General features: G+C 46.4%; 1 protein-coding gene across 1 annotated transcript in view; it reads left to right on the top strand.

The window, feature by feature from the left end:
• DPP6 (dipeptidyl peptidase like 6) overlaps window positions 1-20,451 on the top strand; it is a 717,707-nt gene that overhangs the window by 526,760 nt on the left and 170,496 nt on the right. The window lies entirely within an intron of this gene.

The following is a 20,451-nucleotide window of genomic DNA, read 5'->3' as shown; positions in this document are numbered from 1 at the left end:
AGATTCATCCAGATCATCCTTAAGGTGTTTCTCTTCTTTCTACCAACAGGTTGAACTATTTAAAGAGCCATGTTTTCAAAAAGTTATTTCTTGACTGCAGAAATCTTATACAATTGTAACCAGAAGAATGGCTAATGATATGGTAGTTTCTCGGTCAGATACTGTCCTCAGTGTTTACATGTACCCCTCACCGAATGCTTACAATATACCTATGTTGTAAAGGCTGTTATTAGCCCCTTTTACATGTTAAAAACCCAGGCGGAGGGGGTACAGTGGCACCACTAGTCAATGGCTGAGCCAGAATCACCCCCCCGGCGCCCGGCCGCAGGGCCGACTCTGACAATGGTGGGGACGCTGCCTGTTTCCGCCGCTCTGGGCTTCTCTTGTCTGCATATTGACCTTTCTGTTCACCCCGTCTTTCTTCAAAAGAATGAATGAGAAGCTCCAGGTCAAGAGAACAGAGCAACTTTCTCTACTCTCAGGTGCTCTCAAGCCCCACCAATCCAACAGAAAGTAAAATTTAACACATAACCCACAAGGAGCAAAGAGAAGAAATATAAACAACAAAATTGTGAAAGTTGGAAAGTGAAGGAAGAGTGGAAAATGATGCAGCTGAATCCCACACCAGGAGCTGACCTGGTTCCTCCTGACCCTGCCCCGCCCACCCCGAGCGGTCCTCAGCACACCAGGCACAGGCGGCGCTCAGTGTAGACCGCGTGGTGCTGCTCCTGCTTGGCTGTGGTCTCCACTCTGATGGGCTAACGCCTTAGAATATCACCTCTGATGAGACGGCTTCAGCATGGGCCCCTCTAGCTGCTTTTGGAAGGTTGATGGAGGGGCTATGGAAGAAAAACAAGGATCGTTTGAAAATTAAGAAGCCATGAGAACCCCAGTTTTCCCTCACTGACTCCCCTGAAGACAGGAGGTTTACTTCCTAGAGAGAATACAGCAGAGGCCCTCGGATAGAGGACCACCAGGACAGTGTAAGGTCCAAAACAGGGACAAAGGGATGCTAGCGCTGGATGGAGAGACTTCTTTCTCTTTACTCGTCCCAGACACGGGGCAACCATGCCTCACCCACGGAGTGGCGACTGAGGGGTCCTTCCCAGAAGAAACTGACCAGCCAAGTCCAGGGGATGCTGACCTGAGGGACCAAAGTCACCTTCCCATGATCTTCAGAACTTCCCATCAGCTCCCCAGCCCCAGATTCCTAACCATGAACTCACGAGAAAGAACCAGGCTTTGACTGAAGAAATCTTCTCACCTGAAAGACAGAAATCAAACCACCAAACAGAAGCAGGCAGTTTGGAGAAAATAGGGATCATAAGAGGAGAAGAAAATGTTAGGACAGAAACCTCTTTTCGCTATCCTTAGAGAATATGTTACTCTCACGAGATGAAACAGAACAATAAATACCTTTTTAATTTCAGAGAACAAAGTGCTCTTAGAAATGAAAAATAGGATAGAAATGAAAACTCAATAGAAAAGTTTAAAGACATAGGCGAGGATGTTTTCCAGAAACAACAGAGACAGAAAGATAGAAACAGAGACAGAGACAGACAGAGGTGAAGAGACATGAAAGATGGAAAAGAAGGATGAGATACAGAAAATAGAGAAAAGACATGAAGATTTAGGGGCCAGGCTGAGAAATTTAGAAGCACATTTAGGAGTTAGCTGAATGTAAGTTTTAATGATACAAATGAGCTTATTTATGAAACAGAAATAGACCCACAGCCATAGAAAACAAGCTTATGGTTACAAAAGAGGATGGGGGGTGATAATTTAGGAGTTTGGGATTCACACATACACACTGCTCTGTATAGAATAGATAACAAGGACCCACTATAGAACACAAGGAACTCTACTCAATATCTTGTAATGACCTACAATGGAAAAGAATCTGAAAAAGAACGTGTGTGTGTGTGTGTGTGTGTGTGTAAGGAATCACTTTGCTGCACACCTGAAACTAACACAACATTGTAAATCAACTGTACTCCAATAAACATTTTAAAATAAATATAATTTTAAGCTCCTGCATCCACTGCACATGGGAATCTCCACTGATTTCCTCCAGTTCACTCCCCATCCACACAGCCCCACGTCTCACCAGGTCCTTCCATGGACTGAACTCAGCCCAGAGCCCTGCTGGCTGTTAACCATGGAGCACAGCTCCCCAAGCCAGAGCCCCTCAAGCAGGAAAAGTCCTAACTGTGTCAGGCGCCACCCAGGTGGGCCTGACTGTGGACAGGCTGCCGGATTCCTTTCTCAGAGTCTTCTCTCCACAAGCTCCGCCACAGGAATCGCCCTCAGCACACCTCTGGGCTTGGCCTGCGCAGTTTACAGACCGGCGGAGCAAGGGGACCGGTGAGGGACAGGGTGGCAGGCCCGGCCCAGAAGGCGGTCTTGGGCCACGATGATCCGCGAAGGCTTCCTCTGGCTTCATTCTGCACCCGCCCCGAAGCCCCAGGGGACTGGACAACTGTCAGAGAGTTGAAACCTCACTCAAAACATGCCTTGGAATAACGAGATTGTTTCCGGCCTGGTTCTAAAAAGAAGCCCCCAGATTAGATGAGGTGTCTGAGTTATGCCTTCGAACTTGAAAGGGATGACAGAGCAGATGGAGGGGCAAGTCTGTGATCAGCGGAGGAGGAGTTGGAGTCCTAGCATCAGCAGTGGAATCTTACAGAACAAAAGAAATTTCTCTGCAGGCATCAAACACATGAGCTGGTGATTCTGTCGAGCACCGGGATGCTGAGGAGAGAGACACACAAAGTAACTGGAACTCATCGTCTTCACCTGGGCCCTGCTTTCCTAATTATCTGTAGAATCTGAATCGTTCCTGCTCCAACGATCGTTTTTCCTCTATAGTGTTCAGTACTGTTGTGCTTTCTAATTCATTGCTTTCCATTCTCTGCCTGAGCTGTTGAGGTTTAATGTTGTCTGGCTTCTCTGGGTTGTGCTTTTATTATTATTATTATTATCAATATACAGAGTTAAATTGGTTTAAAATAATTCCATGAAGGGCCTCATCCGGGTCTTCGGGTAACAGATCCAGCTCTCGGTCAGGAGGAACAAGGTTCGTTGGGGACCACAGCCCACAGAGCTGGGGAGCAAAGGCCCTATATGCAGATAGAGCATGTGCAGTCAGGTGCTTAGGGCTACATGGAGGTGCCGTGGCCGCCCAGCCTTCCCAGGTGTTCGTTTGGAGAGCCATGGCCAGCCCACGCCGTCAGTGTGTGATTCATTGAGGTGCAGACACTAGGTATTTAGCTGGGCCAGTTCTCAAGCTTTGGTTTATTTTGAAAACATCTGGAAAGATAATAAAAATGCATATTTCTAGGGTCTATCCAGAATGAGGTATATCAGGTATGATTCAGTTAGATTCGAGGGGACAGAAAACCCAAATAACAAAGGCTTTTATAAAGTCGAACTTGTCTCACACATGCAAGTGCAGAGATGGGCACCCGGCTGGTGCCCCCAGCCTGGCGGCTTCCAGCTCGTGCCCCTCGGTGACTGCTCCTGGCCCCGCCATCACGTAGGATTCTCAGCCAGCGGGAAAGGACCTCGGGGAGAAGGGCACACCCACTCCATGTGAGGGCACCTCCTAGAAGTGACTTTGGAGCAAGCCCTCACCCACCGGTAAGAGAGGCTGTGAAACACACCTTCATGCCCACGGCCAAGGCCAGCTATTGGGGGCCCAGGAGCGGTGTTTTTGAGGACAAAAAAGGGGAAAGGATGACAACCCACTCTGCACAGTACCCAGGGGTGGAGACCAGGCGTCTTCCCGGTTAAGCAGCTTCCTCAGTAATCATGACGCAGGTGGTCGCTGGACTAGTCGGAGAAGCACGAACCAGCTCACCCACCACACACCAGCCTTTAACCCGCTGAACAAAACACAAATAGCACCTTACATTAAAATGGAATTTATCCTCAGCACCACCCAGGAGGTGAGTTTTATCATCCCCACTACAAATGATTCCAATGACTTCTCCCAAATATTTGACAACTCAGATATCAATGTCTAACACGTAGATAGAAAAGGTAGGAAAGAGTAAAAAGAGGGGATCAGAGAGACTGGGGGAGGGGAGGGGGAGGGGGGAGAGAGACGATACGGGGGACGAGATGAAGGGGAGAGAAAGAGGCGTCATTCCAGAGCGGCTGCTGGGCGCCTCCAGCGACAGGCTCCTGACAGCCCACGGCCCACGCAGGGCACTGCGGCTCATCCGCGTGGGGGAAATACTTGCCGTTTGGAGAGTTCTCGCCTTTCCTAACCGTCTCTGCCCGTTTAGAAGCGTCGCCTGGGCCAGTGGGAATTTGGAGAACGTGGGGAGCGCAGCTTTCCTTTTGTAGATACAAGTTCAAGGTCTGCGCCTTTCAAATGACACCATGGAGATCACTTTGTCCCAACCATCTGAAACCGCCCCCCATGCAATACTTTGTTCTTATTTTCCACGTACGCATGTTGGAAGTTGACTGAATATCAAATTACCCCAAAACTTGGGGGTTTAAATCTGACATCTGCTTGGCTCACAGATCTGCCGTCTGCACGGGGCTCGGGGGCCCGCGCATCTCTGCTCCGTGCTGGGGTGTCCGCTGGGGCGGCGCGGGGGCCGGGGCCTCGCTCCCTCCCATGCCTGGTGGTGACGGCTGTCAGCTGAGACTTCGCTGGGTCTGTCGGCTGAAACACTTGATGTGGTCTCTGCATGTGACCTGGGCTCCCTTGCGACGTGGTGGCTGGTTCCATGGGAGAGTTTCCCAAGAAAGAGAACCTGGGGCAGGTAGTACTGCCCTTGACTCAGCCCGAGGAGTCTCGCTTCTGCTGCGTTGGACTCTGATGCGGTCAAAAGCCCCGCCCCGTTTCAAGGAAATCGACTCCATCGGTGGATGGAAAGCACCAAGGTTTTGAAAAAGCATTTGGGACCAAAAATATTGTTGTGGCCATGTGGGAAAACCCCATTTGCCACACAGGCCAAAAAGATTTGCTGAGTTTTCTTTTGTAGTTTATATGGTTATATTTTAAATATATATATATATTTTATATGTATATGTGTATATATTTATACATGTATATATATTTATATGTGTATATATTTATACATGTATATATAGTTATATGTGTATATATTTATATATGTATATGTATGTATATATATATAAAATATGCATTTTTTAACTATACCTGCACACTTTGTCCTAAAATTCAGATCAGGACTTTCTTGAAGACCGTGGACAGAGTGTATTATGTAACAGAGCCCTGCTCTCATTTTATGAAAGGTAGCCTTCCTTATCTCAGCTTTCTGCAAGCTTAGGTGTAAGAAATAGTAAAAGTTCCTTAATAAGTGAGACTCACAGCCTCCCATCCAGATATGCACAGTCTGTGCTTAGATAGTATGACTTCTTACTGCCAAAAACACTCATGGCAAATCTCCCAACTGTCTACCGTTTCTACCGAATATCGCATCTCTTCATGGAAGAGATGCTTCCGTAGAAAAATGTAAATTGTTTATGAAAGCCTTTAAGGAATTGTAGAAACAAATGTCTTAAATATAGGACCAGGAGAATGTGACTTTCTCCCCATGTCTGTGATAACACTTGATAGTGGTAGCAAGAGTGTTTGAGACCCTGTGGATTTGTGAGAGTTCCGAATAAAATGATAACTTCCAGAGTCCCCAACTTTTGACACTCTAATCTGCTCATTCTGTTTTTTTATTTTATTGACCTGTTGGCAGTTTTTCAGTGTAGCTAATGTTTCAGCAATTGCTAGACGCCAGAAACTTGAAGAGACCTTATCATTAGCGAACCCTATCTTACTCCAAGACTTTACAGAACCATTCATGCTCTTTAGAGAAATTCCGCACATGATGTGTGTTTCATCCTCAAATACTGTGAGCTGATAAAGGGGTATTGACTACCCTGCTTCCTCCTGGATAGGGTGAGGACAAGTGATTCTCAAGAGTCACTGACTCGATGGAGAGCAGCTCCCCCCAGACCCCGTCCCCGTCTCCCCCTGCCTGGCTGCACTGTGTGTGACCGCTTTCCACCCATCAGCTACAAGGGGTCGTCGGTACCTTTGCTTCTAAACCACAGGCCAAAGCTTTCTAATAGCTGTGGAGTTTTACAGTTTTGATTACTTGTCTTTTACACCATTTATGTTTGCTGAAACCACATCTTGGATAAAAGGGTTTTGAGCAATTTGTTCTCTGGGCCAATGATAGCAGAGTCTCCCAAAGTCTGAGCTGATGGCCGTGAGTTGGCGGAGAGGGTGAAAAGGCAGCAGGAAAGGACGGAGAGGAGATGCAGCCCCTCCGCACGGGAGGGAGGGCAAAGAGCACCATTCTGAACTGGCTGCACTCACAGGGATGCACTTCTTTAAAGAGCTGCTCCTGCTCCTCTCAAAACTGCCGTTTTCCCAGGTCTCTGAGGCTGGGATCTCATGTCACTCCTGACACAGGCTTAGAAGGAATCACTGACTTCCTCGAAGCCTGTGTTTTGAGGCTGCCCTTCTTCAGTTCTTTTGTTCTATCCTGGGATTTTCCTAAAAAGCAGGAACAAAAAAAAGCCCTTGAAGTGATCAAATACTTGTTTTTGGTTTTGTTTTAATTTTATTGAAGTATAATTGATTTACAATGTTGTGTTAATTTCTGCCGTACAGCCAAGTGACTCAGTTATACACATATATATGCTTTTCCATTATGGTTTATTAAAGGATGTTGAATATAGTTCCCTGTGCTGTACAGTAGGACCTTGTTATATATTACAAATATCATTCTATATATAATAATTTGCATCTGCTAATCCCAAACCCCCAATCCTCCCTCCCCCACCCCACCCACTTTGGCAACCACAAGCCTGTTCTCTGCGTCTGTGAGTTTCTGTTTTGTAGATATGTTCTATTTTGTAGATATGTTCATTTGTGTCGTATTTTAGATTCCACATATGTGACATCATATGGTATTTGTCTTTCTCTGTCTGACTTCACTTAGTGTGATCATCTCTGGGTCCATCCATGTTGCTGCAGTTGGCATTTTTCATTCTTTTTTATGGCCGAGTAATATTCCATTGTAGACATAGTCCACATCTTCTTTATCCATTCATCTGTAAATGGGCATTTAGGTTGTTTCCATGTCTTGGCTGTTGTAAATAGCGCTGTATGAATCTTTTCAACCTAGAGTTTTTGTCTTTCCTGGATATATGCCCAGTAGTGGGATTATGGGTCATCTGGTAGTTCTGTTTTTAGTTTTTGAAGGAACCTCCCTACCATTTTCCATAGTGGCTGCACCAATTTACATTCCCACCAACAGTGTAGGAGGGATCCCTCTTCTCCGCACACTCTCCAGCATTTATTATTCATAGACTTTTTAATGATGGCCATTCTGACTGGTGTGAGGTGCTATCTCATTATAGTTTTGCTTTGCATTTCTATAATAATTAGCGATGTTAAGCATCTTTTCATGTGCCTGTTGGCCATCTGTATGTCTTCCTTGGAGAAATGTCTATTTAGGGCTTCTGTCCATATTTTAATTGGGTTTTTTTGTTGTTGTTATTGTTGTTATTGAGTTGTACGCACTGTTTGTATGTTTTGAAATTTAAGGCCTTGTCGGTCACATCATTTGTAATATTTTCTACCAGTCCATAGTTTGTCTTTTTGTTTTGTTAATAGTTTGCTGTGCAAAAGCTTATAAGTTTGATTAGGTCCCATTTGTTTATTTGCTTTTATTTCTATTACTTTGGGAGACTGACCTAAGAAAACATCAATACGATTTATGTCAGAGAATGTTTTGCCAATGTTCTCTTCTAGGAGTTTTATGGTGTCATGTCTTATATTGAAGTTTTTAAGCCATTTTGAGTTTATTTTTGTGTGTGGTGAGAGGGTGTGTTCTAGCTTCATTGATTTACGTGCAGCTGTCCAGCTTTCCAACACGGCTTGCTGAAGAGGCTGTCTTCTCTCCATTGTATATTCTTGCCTCCTTTGCTGTAGATTAATTGTCCATAGGTGTGTGGGTTTATTTCTGGGCTCTCTGCTCTGTTCCATTGATCCATACGGCTATTTTTATGCCAAATACCATGCTGTTAAAAACTTGTTTTTATGCTGTTTTGTGCAAGGTGGACCCACTAAGAAGGTGAACAATGCGTTTATTCTAAGTGTAAGGAAGCTGAGTGTGACCTTGATCTTAACAGAGGCATTAACTCAGACTCGCAGCCCCTGTGAACCCAGGGGGCATCCACTCCGCCATCCCACCTGCAGAGGAGCACCTGAACCCAAAGGTGCCTGTGAGAGCCCTGAGCCTTAGCCCACACAGACCACCTTACTCTGGCAAAACCTTGAACAAAGGAATTATGCCCACCTCTCCCATCTCCCGCCTCCTCCACCATCAGCAGTGGTAACACCTCTGCCCTGATTTCCAGGACCCAGGCACTGGATCTGCTCACCTATACCTCACAGCAACCCCCATGAGAAATGATCCCATCTCACAGAGAAGAAAATGGAAGCTCAGAAAGGTTAAGGGATTCGCCCAAAGGCCACACAGCTCGTACGTGGAGATCTCGGAATTCCAGCCCACGTCTGAGTCCAAAGGCCACATTCTCTCTTACTCAGAACAGCAGAATCAGGGCATTGTTTCCAAAGAGTCGCTGGGTAAGCAACTGAGAGTGCTGAGAGCATGTGACATGTGTTATCACACTGACTGCATGTCTGCTCTTAGAGAGTGGGGCCTGGAGGAATGGGACCAAGAAGAGGCATGTGAGGATGTGGGGAAAGAAGATGGAAACTTCTGGGTCATACAAGCCTCATAGAGTGAACAGCCCTACGTTGCACCATGTGGTAGGGGCTGGGAACCTTCTCTGAGCAGCAGAGGAGAGGGCTTTCTGGAAGAACCCAGCCGGTTAATTTTGACCAGGGCTGGCTCCTTTTACACCCACTTTAATTTGGTTAACCAAACACACACTGGTCCTTGGGTGTGGTGGGGAAGGGGACAGGGGTGGGCTCCTCAGTCCTGCAGACTCCTCTCCACTTCCGTCCAGTGCGACAGCCTGGGGCTCAGGCTTGCTGCTGCTGTTCTCATCTTTGAGATCATCCACTCTTTCCAGGTCGGAAGCACAGAATCCCAACTCAGGGAGTGCTTCCTGAGGAAGCAGTAGAGCATGAAGGCACCAGGTCATTAGCAGAACAGAAATAACTTTGAACCTGGAGTCTGCTCGTGAGCCTGATGCCCTGGAGCAGCCACAGTGAGGGCGCCTACTTCCCCTCCGCCTCTGCCTGCCTCTTCTCCTCCCCCCCTCCATCTTTTTCTCCTCCTCCTCCCCCCTCCTCCCACTCCTCTCCCTCCTCCTCCTCTTTTCTGTTCTTCCCTTTTTCCACCTCTTCCCCTTCTCTCACCCCTCCTCTCTCCTCCTCCTGCCCTCCCCTTTCTCCTCTTCCTGTCCAGCCTTATTGAGCTGTAACTCACATATCACGCAACTCATCCATTTAAATTGTACAATTCAGTGGTATTTCGTGTATTCCTAGAGTTGTGCCGCCATCACCTCTGTCAGTCGTAGAATGTTTCATCACCCCCGGAATACACTTCACCACCTGGCTAAGGCTCTGACCCCTCTCCACCCCTCCTCACTTCCTCCTTGAACAGGTCTAGACACTAGGAATAGAGTGACAAATAAGATACAAGTTCTCTTTTATTTAAAAAAAGCTTTCTATGTGACTTTCTTTAGTACTTGTATTTGTGATCATGTATGTTAAAGTATCCCTGTAGATGGGTGGGGAATACATCACAAGTATTTCAGAACAAGCGTCCCCGAGTCACTCTTGCTGTGAGTAGAGCATCTCTGCCTCAAAACTTCACTATCCAGATCTTTCACGAGGAAAGGAACTTCTGATACACCGTAGATATAGAAACGTCTTAAAATGAATAGCAGGATATGTACTCAAATGTTGGCCTTTCAGGAAGGATTGATGCCTATAAGGATTCTTGCCCTCAAGAATTTAACTGTGTGATTTAAGATATACATAGAAACGGTAATGGAAATCTTTAAGTGCTGTATCAGTTTGTGGTATTACTGACTCTGACCATTCAGTGATGGTGATTAGATCCCATTTCTTCATCCATCCATTTATTCACTACTCAGCACATATGTACAGATATCTACGTGTCAGACACTATTCTAGGACTGGGAGTGTAGCTTATATAGTTATATTACCCACCATGCAAAGCACATAGGAAGACTCAGAAAACACTTATCATTTAACACTGAAAATGCTGTTTTGGGGGACTTCCCTGCTGGTGTGGTGGTGAAGACCCTGCACCCCACTGCAGGGGACACGGGGTCAGTCCCTGGTTGGGAAACTAAGATTCCCACATGCTGTACAGTGCAGCCTCCCCCCAAAAAAAGAAAGAAAATGCTCATTTTTGGTGTCTTTCACCATGAAAGTTTAGGAGCCCAAAAATAATGTTTTTGCTTTTCTCTTCCAAATGCTGTTTTTGTTGGGAAGCTTTTCAGTTCCCTGAACTAGTCTCAGAAGATAAATGAGTAAACTTCTCTACATTCATTTACTTTTCACAATTCAACATGATGTATGCCCCATTTTGTTTATTGCTCAAATAAGCAAGATCAGAACGGATTGCATGATTATTTTGAGATAAAGTCCAGATAATTTTATTCTCCCTTAATCATTTTTTTTTTTTATGGATCCATCTCCACCCTGGAGATGATTCATCACAGAGCTTACCATGGATTCTTTAAAATAAATAAGTAAATAAAAAGAAAGACAGAAAAATGGGGGGGCACCAACCACCCCCAAAATAAATACATAGCTTCATGCATTTTCTTTCTTATTTTCTCTCTCTGTGTATCTCTCTCTCTTTCACACACACACACCTCCTTCAGAATAATCCAGTCCGTGATGGAAGGTCATCTGATGACAGTGAACAGGGTCTGGGGCTCCAGGCAGAGCGCGCCGCACGTGGTCCTCCGAGTGCGCAGCTGCATCCAGGCACCTCTGATGGAGAAGCTTCCCCTGTAGGAAGCCGCATGAAAGCGCAGCACGAGGTCGGCGGATGAAGCTTCCTCGGGTTCCCTTTGGTCTCCTCTCTGAGGGTCTTTCTACTTTGTTCCTCACTCACTTGGAGATTTTTTTTTCCCTTTGACCAAAGCAGGAGATTAATCCTCAAACAAAAGTTAATCAGCTATGTGTCCTTGAGCAAATCACTTACCACTCAGGGCTTCAGTTTCTCCTGAAATGAAGGGTCGTTAGTTTCCTGGGGCTACGGTAACAGAGTATGGCAAAGTGAGTGGCTTAAAACAACAGAAATTTCTTCTCTCCCAGTTCTGGAAGCCAGAGGTCCGAAATGGGGGTGTCAGTGTGGTCATGCTTCCTCTGACCCCTCGGGGCGGGGGGGCCCTTTCTCGGCTCCTCTGGCTTCCTCAGTCCTCCGATCTCCACCTCCATCCTCCACGGCCCCCTCCCCCCCCCCACCCCCCGTGCCCGTGCTGTGTCTCTTGCCCTCTTCTCATGGAGACTCCAGCTGCTAGACTGGGATTACCTCCCCACCTTTTCGAGAAGGACCGTGGTTTAATGTGATGAGTCTGCCAAGAGCCTATTTGCAGATAAGGTCATAGTCACAGGTACTGGGGGTCAGGACTCAGCGTATGTTTTATGAGGACAGAATGTGACCCGCAACACATGGCTTTAGCTACTTGACCTCTAAGATGCCAGCAGCAGGTTCCTGGCTTGCGTGACCGGGGGCACCGTGGTGTCACCACCAGAGAAGGGGGCAGAGGGGGCTCAGTTTCACTCGTGTCGACACTGAGCACTGGTGGGACGTCCACGTGGAGACGCCCTGCATGCCGCCTGAGGTCTAGGGGTAGACCCGGGCCGGGGTGCGGAGCTGGTGCTCCCCAGAGTAGGAACTGACGTTGACCATGACAGTGAAGGCATCGCTGGGGTGGGGAGTGTGGAACAGGAGGCGCAGGCGTGGCTGGCGGAACCCAGGACGCTCCCTTTTAAGGAGTAGGCAGAGGAAGAGCCCACGGAAGGAGAATGTGGCAATGCGACGGTAATGGGAGAGCTCCAGAACAGCTTCAGCCCCACAGTGGGATGGAAGCCATGCTCCACGAGGTTGAGGATGGGGTGGGAGGTCAGAAAATGACCCCTGCGTGTGGCCAACGTACTGACTTCCAGGAGAGGACAAGGGGGGTGGATTGTAAGTGGATGGAGAGACTGTCAGGTGAGGTGTGTCTTGTTCGTCCCTTCATTACGCTCATTTTGTACGTAGATGGGAAAGTGCCCTTATGGAGTAAGAAGGAAGAGACAGGATGGAGGTAGAAAGAGCAGATGGAGCAAGTCCTCGGGAGGCTGGCGCTACATAGAAATTACTGCACAGAAGAGGGAGGCTCCTGCACTGCTGGTGGGAGCGTAAGTTGGTGCAGCCGCTATGGAGAACAGTGTGAAGGTTCCTCAGAAAACTAAAAATGAAACTACCATATGACCCAGCAGTCCCACGGCTAGGCATCTATCTGGACAGAGCTCTAATTTGAAAAGATACATTCACCCCCCTATGTTCATAGCAGCGCTATTCACAATAGCCAAGATATGGAAACAAGCTAAATGTCCCCCAACAGAGGAATGGATAAAGAAGATGTGGTACATGTATACAATGGAATATTACTCAGCCATGAAAAACAATGAAGTAATGCCATTTGCCGCAACATGGATGGACCTGGAGATGATCATGCTGAGTGAAGTCAGACAGAGAAAGACAAATATCATATGATATGTGGAACCTAAAATATGGCAAATGAACATATCTATGAAACAGAAACAGACTCACAGACATGGAGAACAGACGTGTGGTCGCCAAGGCCAAGAGGAAGTGAGGAAGGGATGGATTGGGAGTTTGGGATTGGCAGATGTGAACTATTATATAGAGCATGGATAAACAACAAGGTCCTACTGTGCAGCACAGGGAAATACATTCAATACCCTGTGATAACGCTAATGGAAAAGGATATGAAAAAGAATGTATGTGTATGTATGTATAACTGAATCACTTTGCTGTATAGCAGAAATTAACACAATATTGTATATCAACTATACTTTTATAAAATAATTTTTTTTAAAGTTACTCCACAAAAACAGGGGAGACAAATGCACATTGCTAAGTGAAAGAAGCCGGTCTGAACAGGCTCCACTCTGTGTGATTCCAACCCAATGCCATTCTGGAAAAGGCAAAACTGTGGAGACAGGAAAAGGATCAATGATTTCCCGGTGTTGGGGCAGGAGGAGGGATGAGTAGGTGGAGCGTAGGGGATTTGTACGGCAGCGAAACTCTTCTGAGTCTGTACTGTGGGCACGTGACATTACAGATCTGTGAGAACCCACAGAGCTCTTGAGCCCTCACGTAAGAATGGAATTTAGTTAGTCATAATGTGTTGCTATTGGTGCATCATTTGTCACAGATGTCCCGCACCAGTGCAAGAAGTTCATGATTCAGGAAACTCAGAGCAGGAGCGAGGAAGTGTATGGGAACTCTGTAGTTTCTGCTTAGTTTTTCTGTAAACCTCAAGTTGCCCTGGAAAATAAATGTTAATTAATTTTCAAAAATAACCAAGAAAGGTTTACTGAGAAGTTAAGTGGGAAGGGAGGGATTTGGTGGTTCTAGGCTGGAACGGAAAAGGAGGTACAGAGGAGGAGCTGCTTAGACAGGAGAGGGGATGCCTCATCCTTGGACACGGCGGTGAGGATGGACAGGTACCTATGTGTGTGGGCAGAGGGGGCACCCCTGCCTCCAGCAGCAGGGAGCCAGGGTGCCTTCCTGAAAGCAAAGGCTGAACCTACGTTAAGAGTGAGGCCTGTGAGAGACCAAAGGGCAGCAACAGGATTGGGAGGAAAACGCTTGAAGCCACAAGGCAAACGTGGCAGCTGCAAGGCTGGGAAAGAGAGAGGAAGCAGGATTGGGCCTCAGACTCCTGCAGGCCTGACCCCCTGGGACAGCCCAGCGGGGAGCCCGGAGCAAAGACTGCCCACTGAGGACCCTGCACTGGGCGGATATAGGCTCCAGTGCCCCTGCCACAACCAGTCTTTGGCCGGGGCTGCCCTAGAGAGCATGGCCTGGCTCGAAAGCTGAAGCCGACTCCTGATGTGAGCAGCTGGGAGCCACCCGCTCACCTTGCAGCCGAGCAGCGGGTTCTTCCTGGAAGGTGATCAGACGAGGCCATTCCTGTCTGCTCAGAGAAAGAGGGCATTAGATAATGGGGACGTGAAGAGAGCAGCAAAGACTGGGGTCGTATTGAGAAGGATGTGACCACCCAAGACTTCGTTGTGAGGACAAAGACAGGAGTGTACCCAGTGAGGGGAGAGATTCCAGCTGGCTCCGTGCTTCTCTCTGATGCTCCCAGTGGTCCAGGTGTGTCTGTGAAGGAGATGGATTAAGCGTAAAGCCAAGTGGGGCATCCTTATTCTTGTCCTGTCATTGGGTTCATCAGTACCTTTTTTTTTTGTTTGTTTCCATATATATGTGTTAGCATACAATATTTGTTTTTTTCTTTCTGGCTTACTTCACTCTGTATGACAGACTCTAGGATAAGGAAGCAGATGCAGAGAATGGACTGGAGGACACGGGGTTGGGGGGCTGGGGGGCGAAGGGGAAGCTGGGACGAAGTGAGACAGTAGCATAGACATATATATACTACCAACTGTAAAATAGATAGCTAGTGGGAAGCTGCTGTATTACAAAGGGAGATCAGTTCAATGATGGGTGATGCCTTGGAGGCCGGGACGGGGAGGGTGGGGGGGAGTCGCGGGAGGGAGGGGATATGGGGATATGTGTATAAACACAGCTGATTCACTTTGGTGTACCTCATAAGCTGGTACAAGAGTGTAAAGCAATTATATTCCAATAAAGAGCTTAAAAAAAAAAGCCAAGGGGGGCATTTGCTCGGCTTGTAAGGGAGGGCAATTCAGTGGGAGATTTGGGCAGAGGGTGAATGACCATCAAGTGGGTCATTGGAGAGGGAGCTGAAGAAGGTCAGGCTGAAATGCACTTTTTTTGTTGTTTTCTTTTTTTGGTTTTTTTTTAAGCTCTTTATTGGAATATAATTGCTTTATACTGTTGTTCCAGTTTTTGCTGTGCAACAAAGTGAATCAGCTGTATTTATACATATATCCCCATATCCCCTCCCTCCCACGACTCCTTCCCACCCTCCCTATCCCACCCCTCTAAGTCACCACCCATCATTGAGTTGACCTCCCTGTGTTACACAGCAGCTTCCCACTAGCCATCTATTTTACATTTGGTGGTGTATATATGTCAATGTTACTCTCTCACTTTGTCCCAGCTTCCCCTTCACCCCCCACGCTGTGTCCTCAAGTCTGTTCTCTACCTCTGCATCTTTATTCTCACCCTGTCACTGGGTTCATCAGCACCATTTTTTTAGATTCCATGTATATGTTAGCATATGGTATTTGTTTTTACCTTTCTGGCTTACTTCGCTCTGTATGACAGACTCTAGGTCTATCCACCTCACTACAGATAACTCAATTTCATTTCTTTTTATGGCTGAGTAATATTCCATTGTATATATGTGCCACATCTTCTTTATCCATTCCTCTGTTGATGGGCATTTAGGTTGCTTCCATGTCCTGGCTATTGTAAATAGTGCTGCAGTGAACATTGTGGTACATGTTTCTTTTTGAATTATGGTTTTCTCTGGGTATATGCTCAGTAGTGGGATTGCTGGGTCATATGGTAGTTCTATTTTTAGTTTTTTAAGGAACCTCCATACTGTTATCCGTAGTGGCTGTACCAACTTACATTCCCACCAACAGTGCAGGAGGGTTCCCTTTTCTCCACACTCTCTCCAGCATTTATTGTTTCTAGATGTTTTGATGATGGCCATTCTGATCCGTGTGAGGTGATACCTCATTGTGGCTTTGACTTGCATTTCTCTAATGATTAGTGATATTGAGCATCTTTTCATGTGTTTGTTAGCCACCTGTGTGTCTGGGTGGAAGACCTAAATAGACATTTCTCTGAAATGCACTTTTAATGTGAAAGCAAGAGAATCCGACACCATTACAGGCAGATGTAAAAACACAGGTTTATTTCACAGGACAAACAAGGAGGACACGGTTGAGGGCTGACTGCTCTACACTCAAGTTCCTGTCTCACACAGGAATGTGGGCCATGTGTTGGATTGCTTGAGTTCTATAGAGTAAATGTGTCCTCATAGCTGACAGATGATTGGAACTTTGGTTAGAATTACACCTAGATAGTGGTGCATGGCCCACTTGAACATTTACCAGTTTACCAGTGAGTAAACAGGCATCTATCAGGTATCTACCAGGTAAGTGCTGTGCTACCTGATTCCAGTATATATAATATAATACAGTACTATCGAGTTGTGTGACCTGGGGTCACCTGAGATCAGCCTGGCCGCGTGATCTGTGCCTCGGGAAGGTAGACAGCTGATCTCCAGCCCGTGCTTCTTCCTGTTACTTTGCGGCCTCCGTGCTGTGGACACTTGTCTGATGTGTTGGCGATGATGGGTGGGAAATGTGCCTTGTCTCTAGAGAGGGGGTAACGGTCTCCTGTGCGCCGGGGAGCACAGCTAATAAGGCTGCAAGGCATGTGCAGCCTGGTGCATCCTCCTGGCGCTCACCAACCTCTTGAGACCCTTTATCCACTGCAGGTGTGGTTTCCAGGTGGCATTTATGGGAATTTACACTCCTCAGAGTAAAGAGAAGTTAATCTGCTGTTCCTGAATATCCTAGACACCTGCTAGAAATCATAATCTGACAAACTGAATTCCAGCACTAAGTAAGGCTATTTCTTTCTGATCTCCTACCCCGTCCTCTGTGCTTGCAGAATTCTCAGTAAGCCCAGGCCTGGCGAATTCATTAGACCTTTAAATCTGCGCAAGGTCTGTTACTCAGTGCCACCCCCGTAACCCATCCATCCTTACTCGTTTGTTTATTCTGATGCTTGTTGAGTGTTGATGCTGTCTAGATATGCAAGTAATTTTTTTTTCAATTCAATATAGAGATTATAGTATGTTGGGAGGGGAATTCTCTAACTTTACCTCCTTTAATAATTTTTATAACCGAAGAGACGTAAGCTATGAAAATTCTTTGGAATTTTTTAGCTTTTTATTTTGAAGTAATTTTAGGCGAAGAAAAGTCACAAAAATAGTGCAAAGAGTTCTATTCCTCAGCCCACTTCTCCTGCTGCAGTGCATTTTATAACCACAGTATAATTATCAAGAAAAGGCAATTAATACTGGTACAATATTATTCACTCGACTACAGACTTTTATTTGCATTTGGCCAGTTTTTCCAGCAGTGTCTTCCTTCTGTCTCAGGATCCCGCACTCCTGTAGATGTTATTTCCCCTCAGTCCCCTCCAGGCTGTGACGTTGCCTCAGTCTTTCCTTGTCTTTCGTGGAAAGAAAGATCATTTTTGAAGATCACTGTTCAGCTGTTTTTCTGAGCGCCTCAGTTTGGGTTTGTCTGGAGTTTTCTCACGATTGGCGTGAGGAGGTGTATTTTTGGCAAAAATACTGTTACCGATACACCCAAGTGGGTCCCCAGCAGGGGTCTCCTGCCGGTGTCACCGGAGCCCATAGAAGGAGGCCGAGCTCAGTTCCGAAGCAGAGGGAAGCCTTAGTCCCTGACGGACGATGGGAGGTGGGTGCTCGGGCTCCAGAGCCCGCCTGTCCCGCCAGCCGCGAGCCCGGCTGCCTTATGGGGCGTGGTCAGCGGGCGGGGGCAGGGCTCTGGGGGCGGGGCAGCCGCGCTGCCGCCCAGCGTGCCGGGCGCAGCGCTTCTGCACACGGCCTGCCGCGGCCATCTTGAATCGCGGTGTCGTGGGCAGCGTCACTGCCCCCGGCCCTGCGCTGAGGTGTCGCTGGACGTGTCACGCCAGACGCTCTGGGTCTGAGGGCCGGGGGCGACGCCTCTGCCCGGGCCCGCTGTGAGCGAGTGGGACAGACGAAGCGCAAAGGAGGAGAGAGGTGAGGTTTATTTCGTTCCCCGGACGCTGTGTGTGTTCCCCGGGATTGATGATGGGCTTTGCCGGTGACACCACCACACGTGCGATGGTTTGTTTCTCTCAGCGCCTCTTGCTGAAAGTCCGTGATGCTGACGTGTCTTCCCTCTGGCGATGTGGACCTTGACCCCTGGGTTGAGTTGCTGTCTGCCAGGCGTCTCCCTGTAAAGCTGCTCTTGTTCCCCTTTGCGGTTGATAAGCATCTTGGTGGAGATACTTGAGATTATGCAGATCTTCTTTGTCTTCAGACTTTCAGCCACTGGGTTTAGCCTCCCCCAGTGGACCTGTCGGCAGCATCCATCACTGTGGTGTTCCTCCAAGGGCGATGCTCCTCCTCCTGCTTCCACGTGTGTTGATTGGAATTCCACTGTGAGGAAGCGCTGGCTCCCCTCCCCCACCCAGTTACATATTTGGTTGTTTATTCATATTTGTAAGGATTCATGGATATTTATTTTATTCTGTGGGTTCATCCATTATTACCATAATGATTTTGTCGCTCAAAACATGAGCCATGAGCGATCCCTGTAAGGTAGCGGCTCCCTTCAGTTAACAAACTCTACCTTTTTTGAGTATTTCCTTACTTTCTGGCCCATGAGATGTTCCAGACTCATCCTGCATCTTTCCTGTTCTAGGCTGGATACAATTTCTTCTCCTAGGAGCCCTTTTTTTTTTTTTTTTTTTTTAATTGTAAGATGGTGCTGAGAGAGTAACATATGGGCACTGGGTGGGCTTATTGTTACTGGGGGTCGTTGCATCTAGGCCTTTCTATGAACAGAGCAAGGGCACATGTGTGTGTACTAACCTGTGGATACACACGTATCTGGATTTTGGATCTATCTGTGTGTGTGTATGTATGTGGGTATAGGTGAGAAATGATATCAGTGTGGTTTCAGTTTGTATTTCTTTACTTTTGTATGTGTTTGAGTACTTTTTAATACATTTGGGGACCATTTTTCTATACTTTTGTGAATTATTTGTTCATGTCTTTTTCTCTTCTTTCTTTCGTTCGTTCGTTCGTTCGTTCTTGCCTTGTATAACCTCGATAGTTTAGGGATATTAGCCATTTTTCCATGGTAGTTGTTATGAATATTTTCTCCCAGTTTGTCAGTTATCTTTTGTTTGTGTTTTTCTGTCATGCAAAAAGTTTTTAATTTTTATGTGAATTTACACCTCTTTTATCACTGGATTTTGAGTCATCCTTATTGGAAAGCCTTTCCCTCCACAAGGTTAGAGAGGAAAACACTCATGTTTACAAAAATACTTTGAAATATTAAAAACATACAAATGGTAGGATTTGTTAAAATCATTTGGAAGCTGCACTGTAGATGCCCTTCCTCTCTAACTGTCCAGGTACCAGCCTTCCCAGCTGACTCCTGTTGTCATGGTCACCCTTACTCAGCACCTCCTCACCCACCTTCAGGCTTCCCTGGTTTCTCCAGACCCATCTCCGCACCATCTAAAACTACCCTGGGGCTTGGCAGACTACCTTGTCTTCCCTAACACGTTTTACTCTGAGATCTATTCTGTTGTGTCCTAATAGTATTATTGAGCATTTACTTTAGGATTTTCTACTGATTTGAGCTCTGAAAAAGCATGTCCTTACCCATTTCACCTCCCTTTCTTTTCCAAAGACCACTCAGCCCTAGTCCCTCTGTAGATGAATGAGCACATTCACAGCTGCGTCTTCTGCACAAGGAACATTACAGCTGAGCACTGGGTGCTCCCCGACACAGCCTGGCCTGTTCAGCAGGGCACAGGGAGCAGCAGTGCCCAAGAGAAACGCGAACATCAGTCTTTTCTGCATGTGTCCACAGTGGTAGCTAGAAAATATGCTGAAATGTTTAATGTTTATAAAGCTGTTAGGTTTTTTTTCTTTTTGCATTATGACATATTCATTATGACCTTATTTAAGTACATAGACAGGATTATTTTTTAGCATGGTATTTTACGTACCCACTAAATTAAGAATGTAAAAATATAACTGATGTTTGAAAGAAAAAATCCTTCTCCCATGCTTCCCCTCAGTCTTTCTTTCCTCAGTGACTCTGTCTCTCCCTGCCTCTTTTCCTCCCCATCAACACAAACCAAAGGGTGGACTCTGTCCTGAGACCACTGGTTTTGGAAGGTCTGAATGACCTGGTGTCATGCTTAGGAAAAAACCTATCTGCCAGGAAAGCCAAAGATGGAAATATGAGTTGTGGGGATTTATTACTGCATAGCTGTGTATTTCTGTTTTTAATTTTGACTATTATGAATATTTTTAAAATTGTTCTACAGACCTCTCTGCCTGTTCTCTCTTGATGAATATTTACTATTGAAGTTAAGCAGCAGTGGACCTATTTCAGCTTCATGTAAATTTTATATACATATATAAATATATAATTATGTATATATTTGAAGAAATCTAATGGAGGCT

Source organism: Hippopotamus amphibius, chromosome 4 (assembly GCF_030028045.1).
Source record: "Hippopotamus amphibius kiboko isolate mHipAmp2 chromosome 4, mHipAmp2.hap2, whole genome shotgun sequence".
NCBI lineage: Eukaryota > Metazoa > Chordata > Mammalia > Artiodactyla > Hippopotamidae > Hippopotamus > Hippopotamus amphibius.
The sequence above is the reverse complement of the archived record's forward strand: the minus strand, read 5'-3'. Positions and strand labels throughout refer to the sequence as shown.